This window comes from Pinus tabuliformis, chromosome 1_1 (genome assembly GCF_031772625.1).
Source record: "Pinus tabuliformis cultivar Carrire ecotype Pingquan chromosome 1_1, CPIR1, whole genome shotgun sequence".
NCBI lineage: Eukaryota > Viridiplantae > Streptophyta > Pinopsida > Pinales > Pinaceae > Pinus > Pinus tabuliformis.
The window spans coordinates 776,948,108-776,960,719 of record NC_142297.1 but is presented as its reverse complement, the minus strand read 5'-3'; the positions used below and the strand labels follow the sequence as shown (position 1 = coordinate 776,960,719).

General features: G+C 39.4%; 1 pseudogene; it reads left to right on the top strand.

Annotated features, from left to right (window-relative positions):
* Positions 1–1,099: 1,099 nt before the first annotated feature.
* Positions 1,100–12,612, top strand: part of LOC149216305 (putative N-acetyltransferase HLS1 pseudogene) — a 66,111-nt pseudogene continuing 54,598 nt past the window's right edge.

Below are 12,612 nucleotides of genomic sequence, written 5' to 3'. Positions count from 1 at the left end.
GTCGGTGGGTTCATCAATGCAATTGCAAATGTGTTGCCACCTAGAATTTCTGCAACTCAAAATTCTATTACATCCTCGTCCTTCAGTCAAAGATATGGAGAGATGATCAGAGAAACAATTACAATAAGCCAGAAGATTGGAGTTAAATTTGAGGATTCTGATTTTGTTGCCTTCATATCAGAGCCAAAAATTACATATGTTCCTGTGAAAGTGGAAGGATCTTCTGAATCTGGATAAATCAGATAGAAGAAGAGAAGATTGATAGGCAGAGTGATGTATTGTTCTCCGAAAATTCAATAGTGCAATTGAAATACCCCATGATGCACCTCTGGAGAAATCAACTGACTAAAACTCCAAGCCAAAAACCCAAATCCGACTCCAAAAATGTGAGGAATCAAATCCAATCGCTCCGGTGCTCTTTCTTGCCATAAACCGCAACCGATTCAAAGCATTTAATTGCTGGAGAAAAGCTGGTTGACAATCCAGAGCGGGCATTAAGGAATCGGTTGAGGTGGCCTTCTATACAGGCTAAATCCATGGAGTAGTTGCTGAAAAAATTGCTTGTATTCAATTTGCATGCCGATTACATGATAGACAGCTGATGGATTCTACACAAATTAAAGTCTGGGCTGCTATTTCTGGGCCTACGAGGTTTCGTGGGGTCTCGAACTCCTGACTCAGGGCTTGGCATCAGCATTCACATCGGCAAAGGGCAGTCTCGAGCAAAGCTCATGTACATATAGAAATTCGTATGGTTATTGCGTACTGTAGTACAAGCTGCGCATATTAGTTTTGGGCATTGCCTTGGGTTTTAGATCTCCAGTATTGCAGAATCTGGGTGTCGTAGTGAATTTCTATACACTTTGTACATAAACATTGTACAAGGGCGGCCGTTTAAAGGTTTTTGCTACCCCGTGTTCAGATCCTCCCCGGTTTTGCAGACCCTGCCCGCCATATTTGGTTTGTGTGTTTACTTATTTGGTGATAATGGTGAGATCGATAGAAATTGTGTTTGAAGTTGGAGTGTGCCGAGGGGATTGGGTCGCCTATTCTTCTTCTCAGAGGAATAAAAATGGCCGCCTGTTTTGGGTTTGAAAAAATGGCTGTCAGGATCAGAGAATTTGATCCTGAGAAGGATGTTGAGAAAGTTGAGAAGCTAGAATTACAGTGCGAAGTGGGGCAGAGTGGGGAAGTTTCTCCTTTCACGAATTTAATGGGCGACCCATTCTGCAGGGTCCGTCATAGCCCGGCTTATATAATGCTGGTTGTTGAGATTGGACAGCAGAGAGAGATCGTGGGACTGATCACAGGTTGCATCAAAACTGTTGTGTGCGGTAGAAACATTCCAGTTGAAGACGCGCTGAAAGAATCTTCGAATCCCAGATATACAAAAGCAGCCTACATTCTTGGTCTGCGAGTCTTGCCAAGACACAGGCATTTGGGAATTGGGTTGAAGCTAGTCCAAACACTTGAAGCATGGTTGAAAGAAAATGGAGCTGCGTATGCATACATGGCCACTGAGAAGGATAATAAGGCATCTATCAAGCTTTTTACAAAGAAATGCAATTTTTCTAAGTTCAGAACACCGGCCATTCTCATCCACCCCGTCCATGCCCACTCCAAACGAACGCCCTCGTTAAAATCTTGAAGCTCAACGTTGAACAGGCCGAAGCCCTTTACAGGCATAGGCTTGGTACCAGGAAATTCTTTCCCACGGACATTGAGGTAGTGGTGAGCTTGGTGCGATTTTTGCTTACCGTTTGTTGTTTTTTAGTTTTTTTTATTTATATACAACTAAAAAATATAAAAAAATCAACATAAATAATAAATTAAAAACAATTGTTTTTGATTTGTTATTTAAATAAAAAAATTGTGTTGTTTGTTATTTAAATAAAAATAAAAAATATTTTGTGTTGATTTATTTAATATTTTGGATAAAAAATAAAAATCAAAACAACACAAAATAATTTTTATTTTTAATTTTAATAAAAAAAAAAGGATTTTCTTATTTTTATTTTATTTTTAATTAAAAAAAAAACAACTAACTTCATTTTAGTAAATAAAATTTTGTTGATTTTATAATTTAAAAAAAACATTTCAACTTAAATAATAAATTAAAAAAATTTTATGTTTTTTTTAATTTGTTATTTAAAAAAAAAAAATCTAAAGCAATAAATAAAATCAACATAAAAATAAAAAAATAAAAAAATTAGGTTTTCATTTATTTTAATATTTTCTTTTTAAAATTTGTTGTTTAAAAAAAAAAAAAATTAAAAAAATAAAATAAAATAAATAAATAATTTAAAAAAAAAAGAGGTTCACAAAATTCACACAGCTTTGAAAATAAAAAAATGGAATATTTGGAAACGAATTTCAAAAACCGATTTATCAAACATTGGGGGATTCTTGTTCAATAGCTTCAAGTTGGCATTAACTCATCACAACATTCTGTTAAACGCTTTTATGTGACATACTAATATGCAGAACATAACAAATATTTCTCATGTCAATCTTTTTGCAAAGTACATTTCATAAACAGGGAGTATTATTTTTCATGGTTGTTTTTAAGAATGGATTGAAACTGATATCATGAATTGAGTTACTTTCAGCACTTTGATTTTTCTTAAAGCTGTTTTATTTGGTACGAAATTTTCGCGTAAGAATCATGAAGGAAATGTGCAATTCTTCTTGAACAAACTTATATTTTCTTTCGGCCAAGTTTTTTTTTACAGGTTACAGGATAACAAAGTGATCATTAAGGAGATTACATTGTGACGACAATTAGTCTTCAAAAGACTACATTCATGAAAATTCTGAAGACAAATCCATGTCCACAACCATTACCTTGCACTTCCCTTTTTGAAAAAGATTTTGAATCCCACCAATTGTACATCCATAAAGCAAGACATTTCCATATCCATTTTTCACAGCAAGAGTTCTACACCATGCATTTCCTTACATCCATTCCTTACAAGCTTATTGCCATTTTCATTGTCATTACCATTTCCCTTCATTTCCGCCAATAAGACCATGCTTGAGTCAAAGTCCTAGAGTCTAAGTATCATTGAAAAAACACCTAGAGGCTTGCATGCCTTAATGGCAAGTAGTCTTGCCAATGTGTTAGCTACCTATACCAATAGGTTTCATTTTTCATGATTGGCAGGGGAAGTGCCAATATGATCTGCTTTGATGGTGCAAAGATCTCATATTCTTGTGGAAGGCACATGTCTACAGTTGGTTGATGCTGCCCCACTTCTGAGTGGGTGATCCAACAGTCTAAGCTGGGTCATGCCATGTTTCAATTTCTTGTTATAGACTAGAGAAAGAAATCTATCCAAACAGTTCAATCTTGGCAGATAAAGTAGTTAGGTAGAGAATGAAGGTTCCCAACTGTTTAATCTGGGGCCTTGGAAGCAATAAGGCTAGCCTTAGATAGAAAATCAAAAGAAAAAGCCAAAGGAAAAGAAAAGGCACATAAGGGTTTGCAAGTCTAAGTGCACCCTCCTTGGAGTAACAAAAAATGCTAGGCAATAGAGTGGGTAGGTAGATGGGGTTGCAGAAGCATGATTTCCTTTATGTCACTGGCCCAAGCAAAGGAAAAACATGGTGCCAGTGCAGGTCTCTTATTCAACAGTTTTTGCAGCAACTCAATGAAGCATGTCTAACTTCCAGATTATCCCCCATCACATTCATTACTAACATCCCAGTACTACCTATGTTCATGAAAGAAGTCAAAGTATTTTGTTGGTTCTTGTTTCTTTAAGAGCCACATTTCTTGTGTAAAATTCTTTTCATTTTGATCTACTTCCTAACTAAGTTTGTTTCCTTAAAACTTAGTATCTATCACTTCCTATTCCTATTCCCCTCCAAAACTAACAACTAACTCTATCTACACTTAATTCCCTATGTTTCCCTTTCCCTATTACTATAACACCATGGTGTATAAAACCCCAACAATATGTATATTCCCTCCCCCTTGGCATTATAGCCATATGCTTGAATATTGGAAAATCATGCAGGGATAAAGTCTGCTTGCATGTGGTTGTATGAAGTCAGGGATTAAATTGACCTCTGGTCAGTTTGATAACCTAAGCTATACCCGTTTTCCCTTTACAACCCTTTGAAATCATTTACCCACTCTACTTGCAAAAAAGCCTTGTAAAAACCCACTATTGCCCCCAACTCGCGCTATTTGCAATAAGCACTAAAAACCCATTTTTCCGCTTTATCCAAAGCTTATTTGCAAATGCGCACTTTTACAAAAAGCATTGAAAAAACCCATAAAATCCGCCAAAGTCTAAAGGTTCCGCCTGGGCACACATTTCCAGAAAAACAATAAAATATTCCCTGCCCGCTGCCGTATTGTCTTGCCACATTATTCACCCGTCGACCGTCGGATCTGGGCTTTCCCATCCGACAGCCCACATCCATATCGGGTCGCCCCCGATGACCGGACGTTACCTCCCGAGAAATTGTTAGAGGGTGACGTCAGGCCTCTGCCATGCGTCGCTCCCAAATCTTATCGGGCCACCCTATGACAATACCGCGACCGTATCCAGAGCGGTCCGATCAAACCACTTACCGCTTATTGTTTACCGCCTATCCCGTCACGTCTACGTCACCGCTACGGCACGCCCACGTCATGCCACTCAGCGCCGCGTCAACGCCCGGCCCACCACTGCTCCGACCTGTCCGCCACCTCACCAGTCCCCGTGGACCGCTCCCACGCCACCACGTCACCCTTCCGTAGCCGACCCCACCTGATGACGTCATCCAAGAAAAGCGCGCCAAAGCCAAAATTACCCATATTTCGCCGAATTTCACCGTTTTTTCACATTTTTACACAAAACGGTTTTCTGCCTTCTGCATGCATTTTACGTCTATTGCTGCCGCCAACCCACTGAAGCCATTCAAGAGCTGCTGCCGCCTACCAATTGGCTTCAACCAAGCTCCGCCATTGCTCCACGACCAGGTATTTACCGAATTCACCATTCGCCTATTCTGTTCCGTCCTGCATTTGGAAAAACCTCTAAATTGCCCATTTTTCGTATGAGAATTCGACCTGCAACGCCTTGGAAACAAGTTTATTAATCCTTCACTGGCCAATTGTGCCCAATTGCACCAAAATTGTCCTGGAAACACCATTAACCTGCAAGTTTACCTATACTGTCGCGCAGAACTGCGTTTGCCCAAAAGTTGGTCATAAATCTTAATAAAAACACATTTTGACCATGGAAACACCCGTAGCATTGAATATTCCACCTTTGAATGCCCCACACAGAGAGCTAGAGTGGAAGGCCCTGGGTGATAGAGATTACCAGATGATAGACTCATTCTTAATGAATTCCAAGTTTAACATTCATATGCTAAATGAGTTAAAGGCCCAATACCTCAGTGGAGCTGATATTTTAGGGATTTGGGACTCCAATTTGCCCATTTTCAACCTTCCTCAAGTTAATGTCCTTCCAAACTTGATCTATAGATGTTGTGCCAACTATGATCCATGTCAAAGAGCTATTCTCAGCCCCTCAGGATCAGTCTTGTTCCATATTACCCCTGAGGCCATAAACGAGATGCTGCACTTTCACACTGCAAAGCCACTAACTCCTCTTTCCATGATGGACTTGTTAAAGAAAGGGGGCAAGCTGTCCAGTTCCCAGATCATCAAGATTAATCAATTATTTGTTCAGCCAAGCTCTGAAGCTGTGAGAACACCTCCTATTGGAAATCCATATCTCAATGACTTGGGCAAATTGCTTGTGGATTTGATCAGTTACATCTTGGGTTACGGGTCACATGAGGATGTTGATGAAACCATTATGGCCATGCTGTCCATATTCTCCCCTGGAATGCCTCCTGCTGTGCACTATGATTATGCTACATACATTGCCAATAAGATTCATGAACAATTGATGAATCTAGAAAGGGAAAAGGTGTTTAAATACACTTCATACATCTATCACTTGTTCTTATTTTATTAACCCAATGGCTTCCCTGTTCCTCTCAAGAAGCTAAATGCCCAGGGACACCCAAGGTTTGTGGTATTTTGGTCTTCAGTCTTTCATCATACAGCTTTTTCACCATACAGCTACTGTGAGTTCATAGATCTCTTCATCCATCCAGCTATGACCTTGTTATTGGGTGTCCCTCCTCCAAGATTGACAGATGAGATGCAAAGGATAATCCAGCTCTCAAAGTCCTACAGCATTGGGGATTGATACTTTTACCAACACCACACAGTAATCAGAATATATGGCTGTGAGTTGAACCCTTATAGGCTGCCAAGATATGTCCCTATGAGACTCTTTGCCTTAGAGTATTTCAGGCAGTTTGGAAATGCAGACCAGGTCCATTTCCACAGTAAAAACAAGAAGGTGCAACTAAAAGTCAGGAACCAGCTAGGCCCATTTCTTTACAACAAAAGGGAGGAGGGATGGAAGGAAGCAGATAGGATCCTAGAGACCCTCCAATTGCAAACCAGTTTCCAATGGGTACCTTATGACCCTAATCATTTCATTTCTCTCACGAGGGTAAAATATAAATTGGGTGGCTATGCTCACATCAGACTGCCTCATATTGAGAAATATGCCAATTTGTTAAGTTGGAAAGAGGGCACTCTAGAAGAGCCAATTACTAAAGAGCAAATGCTACAAAGAGAGGCAAAGAATATTGAGAAAGAGGCTGACTTGGAAACTTGTGGGCAGGTTTCCTCTTCCTATCAAAGGCAACTTGGAGCCGCTGCCTCATCCTCTACAGCCCACCAGCAAGCAGCTGGAACTATTCATCAGGTATCAAGCAAGGGTAAAGAAAAGCAGATGGAGCAGGAACAACCACCACCTACAGCAGAACAGCAAAAAGAAGAGCAGCCAATACAGCAAGAACAAACAGCTGAAGCCCCAATATCCACTGAGCAATAGGCTCAAGAGAATGTGCCTCCTAGGCAAGAAAAGACAGTGGAGGCCTCGGTGCTACAAACCCCATAGAATGAGGAAAAAAGCAGGAAGAGGGATAGAGAGCAGGAGACTCCCCTCACCACATCCACAAATCAAAGGGAGAAAAGGCAGAGAATAAATCCCCTCTCCGAAGAAGAAATTCCTATTGGGCAATCATTGGGCATGGGCCCACCAAGCATGGAGGCATCTGCCAGTTCCTTTCAGCAGGAACAAGAAAGAACACTTGGAGGAGAGGTCAGCTCCTCAAGTCAGCAAAGGAGAGCTGAAACAGGCATCAAGCAACAATTCATTGACATCAAAAGGAGAAATGAGCCACTCAGGCTCCAGCTCTACAATCAGTTGCTTAAGATGGCCCCTGCCAATTAGCAGAGGCTTATGTCAACTTATGACATAACAGAGGGGAAAATGACCATGAGTCATTTCATGCCAACCATGTTGCAGCCACAGTCAGCTGTAGACTATATAAGAACCAACCTTGAGGTTCTTGCCAAAGACATCCACCCTATGGACCAAATAGAACTTCACAAGCAAACGAGTGAGATGGTTTATTCAACACTTGCAGACAAAACCTTCTTGGCACATAGGTTGGAAAACAACCTGAACAATACAACTGCCCAACTTGAGTTGGAGAAGGCATCCTCTCAGGCCAAAGACAACAGGATCAGGTCTTTGGAGGATATAATCATAGAGCTTGGGCATGACCCAAAGGATCCAAAAGCTATACAAGTGATGCTGAAAGTAAGAGATGCAGATATTGCAGCTCTAAGAAAGATGGTGAAAATCCCAGCAACCCTTCACCCTCAAACAGAAGAGGTTGCCCAACAAAGAAAGGACCAGGATGTAGCAACATTGCTGGTAACACTACATAAACAACTGGTGCAAACAGAAGGAAAGCTAGTAGAGACAGAGGCTGCATTGCAGGCAGCCCTACAGCAGAAAGAAGGAGGCCAAACATCTCAGCCCCCTCCACAAGCAATCAACCTTGAGGAACCCCCTCAAATTGTCACTCCTCCTACAGTGCAGACAGTTGAGACAACTCCATCAACATCAACACCAGCACCAACATCAGAGCAGGCTCCAAGCCTTGACATGTAGAAATTGATGAATGAGATTCAAGTCCTAGAAGCCCAGATGACAGAGCTGAATGAAGCCAAGGAGAATTTAGCTAAGCTGAATGAAAAATATGACAAATCTAAGCAAAGTGTAGCTGAAAAAGGAAGAGAAATAAAAGCTCTTAAGGAGAAGATAAAGGAGCTGGAGAAAGAGCTCACCCTTGACAAAGTGGTGGCTGAGGTCAAGAAAGTTTTATGGGCCAACATTGGCCAATCAATAACAGATCAATGGCAGTATATAGAGACCATTCATGAGCAAATGGAGCTCATAGGCAAAGCACACAAGGAAGTCCAAAGAGCAAGGGCATCTCTAGGCAATATGCCTGAGATAGCCAATAGAATGATCAATGTTCTCAACAACCGCACAGGTCCTCAGCTGGCAGCAATAGGAATCCCCAATAGAACTGAAACCATCCTGCTGATAAAGAGGGTCCTCACATTGAGAAGCCTGGTACAAACATTGGATAGAAGAAGCCAGGACATGCAAACAGAAGTAAACAAATTCATGGATAAGTTTGCAGCATTATAGAGCAGAGGCCTTCCTGGCTTGCTGAACAGCGCAGGGAGGCTACTATCACATGAGAACTATGCAAAAAGGGTAAATACATTTGCCACCAATCAGATCACTGTAGGATCAAGTACCTCAGAGGAAACAAGGCCAGCATCTGGGCAAAGTCTCTATGACAGAGTAGAGAACTTATTTTTTATTATGAATGAGATCAGACATTTGTTTGAAGTGCCTCCAAACTTGTACAAATACACAGAGGCAGATGAAACCTTAGATGCAATTTTGAGACATCAATTGCCTACACAGGAATGGTGGACCAGAATGATACAGTTGTTACTGTAAACAAGAGGCTTTCATCAAGTTTTTTCATCAAAAAACATAAGTCATCATGTTCAGAAAATTTGATGCATTCAGTATGACTGGAGAAGAATGGACTGAGCCAACTCAGCAGAAAGATTCGGCCACTAAAGCAACACTGACAGCTACAGATGACAGGGCCGAGAAAGCTACAGCATGACAAAGCCATAAAGACACATTATTCAGCATTAATGCAGAACGCTCAACCGACTCAATGGCCTCCAAAGGTCAAAAAGACTTCTGACAAAATTAAAGAGTATTCAGTTTGTATTTAGAGCAGCAATAACTTCCTTATCTGCTATTCTGTAAAGTTAGTGAGTGTATTTATTTATCAAGTGACTCAGCGGTTCAGATATTTTTGTAAAACCGATTGTATATATTCCCCCTCGCATAAGCTTGCAGGGGTTGTTGATTTTCTCTTCAAGAGGTCCTATGCTGTAAATATTCAGAGTTTAATACAACGAGCGGATGGAATTTCGAAAGTTCTGTGTTGTTTGATGCGTTGTGGTGTGTTTGTTGAATGCTGCAGGATTCCTGTATATTTCATGATACAATAAGTTTCTTTAACCTCTTCGTTATGTATTTCATTCCTTCATAATCCATTCATGTTCTATGTTCTACAGTTTGATAGCAAAGAAAAAGAATAGCTTCAGGATTTATTCATGGAATACCCTGAACTCAATCTATGCTGTTATGAATGTTTTCCTCAGTTATAGTTATGATAGTGTAATTCTTAATTGCTGCACCTTCGGACTATAATTTTCACAGTGATCATTGTTCAGGAATTCAAGCCTGCTCCTGTGCAATATATCTCATCCTCACACCACCAGTTTAGTGGGATACTCTTAATTTCCTTCCACTGGCTAATCATATTTCATCACCACAATTTTAAGTTTGTTTCATGGAATATTTAAAAGGCCCCGCAGTTTAAACAATCCCACTCAACATTTCAAACAACCTACAGCCAAAGACTCCATTGCCCAATGGACTAAAACTGTCTGAAGATCTCATCTTAGGTACTGAAAGACATCATTCAACCAAAATTTCAAACCAAACCCTCACCTCATATCTAGCCTAAGATTCTTAAGAACAAAGTTAAACATCAAAAGAGAGAGCCCTCTCTGATTACAGGTTGGCTAGAACCTGTGATCCAAAGCTTGGTTAGTGGTTACCCCGGTCGTATTCCCTTGGGAGTCAAAGGGAACAACCTGGGTGTTAACACAATGAACAATGGGAGTACATTAATATCCCTTGTTCGTTGGATCTTATAGGTGACTCGACCACGAAAAATTTATTCGTACCTACAAAGATGTGTTAGGCATCCTGACTCCCATTGGAATCAATGGTGGGAGCTCTTGTGTTGGCTAGAGGCATTCATTAACGGCCACTAAGTCAACAACTTCTTGCTATGTTTGACATCGACACATTTAATCACATAGTAAGATTTGTGCCATCGAGCGTTGAAGACTTGAAGACCCATATTCTGTAGCAGATGAAGCCAATTTCTTTTCATTATTTTTCAGTTTGTCATCACTTGAGGACAAGTCAATCAATAAGGCTGGGAGGGAAATGTAACTCATATATTTTGTATACCTTCCAAGCCTTATAGATTTTCAGCCATATTTAGCAGACTCATCAGATTCATCATCCAGCAGCAGATACAACTTTCAGCCATGTTCAGCAGACCCCTCAGATTCATCATCTAGTAGCAGAGGATCCAGCAGACGATACGACAATACAGATCCATCTTTCATCCACAACTTGAAGAAGAAGCTTCAGAGCCAAATTGTGGCAGCTGGACATGCATGATTCATCCACCATTTTCCCAACCAAGTAAAGAAGACTCCGAACAACAGTTTTTGCAGCCACATGTGCACAATTCTCATCCATTTTTGGAAGGGTAAGTTAAGGTATGATATTTCTAACTTTTAACCATTAAATTCCTTGAAAAGTTAGGATAATAATTTTTGGAAAAACTTCACTTCCTTTCCCCTTCTTTTCCCCATTTCACATAACTGCCCAAACCATCCGTTTAAGGGGAAGGATACATTTACATACATGCTTTGTCACATTCATATCCACAATCATATATCACATTCTAAACCCCACGTACCTTCAAAATATATTCACTATTACATGAGTATACAAATGGCTTTGACAAAAGTATTTAAAAGTTAATTAGATGCCAATACAATCATGGTTGTTACACAAGAACCAACCATGATGCATGCCTACAAAAATACTCTGCAACAAAAATCACATTATCAATATGCAAAGATCATACATTGAATGCAACAAACAAAATATGGTTGAAACACAAGAACCAACCAAGTTGCAGTTCATCAAAAACGCTTTGCAAAAGTTAAGTAAATGATATCATGCAGAGTTTAAGCCAAAGCTCAAATATCGAAAAGTAATGTAATAGATTGCATGAGGACATGCAATACCTTCAGTTTGGGGGTATGTTGGGCATCAAAATGGTCCCTATTTTCACTCCATTATTCACCAATATCTTCACATTTTACCTTCATGTCACCTCCATTCCACCTCCACATCATTCCATTTACCTCATTATTGGGTTATAACTATGCTTTTCCAAAGTTTATTAATTCTTAACATTTTTAAGTGAATTTATGGCCAAACTTTAGAAAATAATATGCTTATACTTATACCTAACAATTAGAATGAGTTTGTTGACATGTGTAGGTACAAAGGAAGCTTCCAGGGCATCTTTATGTGGCCTTGAATGATCAAATTCGAATTTGATAAGATAAGCCTCATGGAAAAGATCATGATCTCATGGAGAAAATCATGGACCTCATGGAGGAGATCATGGAGGATAGGGTTATGTGTCTAGATGGTTGAGAAATGTATGGAACTAAAAGAGAGATTAGTGGATCATCATTATGAGTTTGTTATCTCATCTCATTGTATAAATAGGAGTACCTCCTCCATTCCAAGGGGAGGACTCTTGGAGCATTGTATCCAACTTATGATGGAATAGAATAAAACTTCATTTTACATATATTTTCATTATGTAGTTTTAGATATAAGTTTTACATATATTTCCATTATGTAGTTTTAGATACAAGTTGCCTTAATATAGTATATGGAATAGCTTGTCACTTTGTTCTTAGGAGAATTGAGCTCACTCTAGAAGGATCAAAGGAACATGTTATTTCATAGTAGATCTTATTTCATTTAATTGCTTAGATGTTTGAGGATTTGTTTGTGATTGATGAATGAGTTTTAAATTAGAATCTTATCAGCATATGAAAGGACAACCAAGGGTCTAAGTTAGGCTCTTTCTCCATTTTATTTGCATGATAATTGAAATTCATTCTTTTGCTTTTATGTTTTAAGTATTATATGAGGAGATAACCAAGAGTCCAAGTTAGGCTCTCTCTCCATTGATTTATATGGTAATTGAAATTCATTCTTTTGTGCTTCAAGTCATTTCATTTCTTATGCTTATGAATGACTCTTATTTTAGTTTGGATTAGTACACGAGAGGACAATCAAGAGACTAAGTTAGTCTCTCTCTCTACTTGAATCTGAACAATGATTAAGTTCATTCTCTTGTCTTCATTTCAAGTTTTTAGTTTTATGTAATCAATGATTTCTCTATGATACTGTAGGGAAGGACAACCAGGACCTCCTTAGTTAGGAGCCTCTTCCCTTG